The sequence below is a fragment of the Mirounga angustirostris genome, unplaced genomic scaffold (genome assembly GCF_029215605.1).
Source record: "Mirounga angustirostris isolate CCGP_5_RB_7025 unplaced genomic scaffold, mMirAng1.0.hap1 SCAF_12, whole genome shotgun sequence".
Classification (NCBI taxonomy): Eukaryota; Metazoa; Chordata; class Mammalia; order Carnivora; family Phocidae; genus Mirounga; species Mirounga angustirostris.
In genome coordinates this window covers 96,868,858-96,869,993 of record NW_026991720.1, presented here as the reverse complement: position 1 = coordinate 96,869,993, position 1,136 = coordinate 96,868,858, and the positions used below count along the sequence as shown (strand labels likewise).

Sequence of the window (1,136 nt, the reverse complement as noted above, 5' to 3'; positions counted from 1 at the left end):
TCCTGTTTCTACACAGTCTTCATCGTGACCATTTTACTGGCAACATTACATTACAAAACATTACATTTCCTTTATATAGCAAGCAGAAAGATTGCATTTCCTTGATGTTTGAGAAAATGCTTCACTGAATGTTCACATGGGGTCTCTGAATCCACTTAGAATCTCTGAGGACCTTTAAAGAGTTCCTTCACCATTTCCTTCTTGGATATGAAGCAGCGCCTTCTTGATTTAGTAACTGTCTATTCTCTCCCATCCAGATCATGCAGGTCATTCATCTACTTTATGGATATACCAAAAACAAAAGTACTAATTCCATTACAAGTCCTTTAGCTAAATATAGATTTCTTACTTTTTTTTTTTCATTTTAACAGTTTTTATTTCAAGTCGCATATAAGATTACTTTACTCCTGCATCTTCTCAATTGTTTCTTCCTTATATTTGCCCTTTTCCTTTCCTCCTTGGCGAGATTTGGCTTTACGTTCAAGGATCTTTTTGCAGTCTTTGTCCAGTTTTAGTCTGGTGATAAGCACCTTGCTAGGGTGAATGCCCACCTGGACGGTTGAGCCTTTTGCCTTCTCCCGCTGCACTTGTTCAATGTAGATGACGTACTTCTTCCTGTAAACCTGCACTACTTTGCCAATCTGCTGACCTTTGTAGTGTCCTCGCACAACCTGCACGTCATCATCCTTTCGGATGGGCACGGATCGAACGTTGTACTTCTGTCCCAGCTCTTTGGAAAGAGGGGAAGACATGATCTTCCTGCGAATGTGGGAAGGCGCACTGAAATGCCGTTTTCATTCTTGCTCCAGTCGGAAGTCACAAAGGGACTGAACTTCATTTTGGCCGCTGGTGCTTCAGCGATGGCCACAAGAGGGAAGAGCTAGAGATTTCTTACTTTTAACTAAAGACGGCTGTTAGTCAGAGCAGCATGCACATCCTCTGGGAAGACAGGCTCTGGGGGTGGCCTGAGAGGTTTCATGACTTCACCAGCACCTCCCCTTCGCTCCATCTTCCCTTCTCCCCTCTGCTCTGCAATCAAGAGTGGTCAGACCTCCAACTGGGAGGGTAGCCAGGGCAGCATCAGCAGCCTTGGTGAGCTGATGTCTGGAGTCAGGGTGCCTAGACTGCATAAATAC

The 1,136-nt window shown here is 44.5% G+C and overlaps 1 pseudogene; it reads right to left on the bottom strand.

The window, feature by feature from the left end:
- Window positions 1-330: 330 nt before the first annotated feature.
- On the bottom strand, window positions 331-838 carry LOC123836021 (large ribosomal subunit protein uL24-like; annotated as a pseudogene).
- Window positions 839-1,136: the final 298 nt, after the last annotated feature.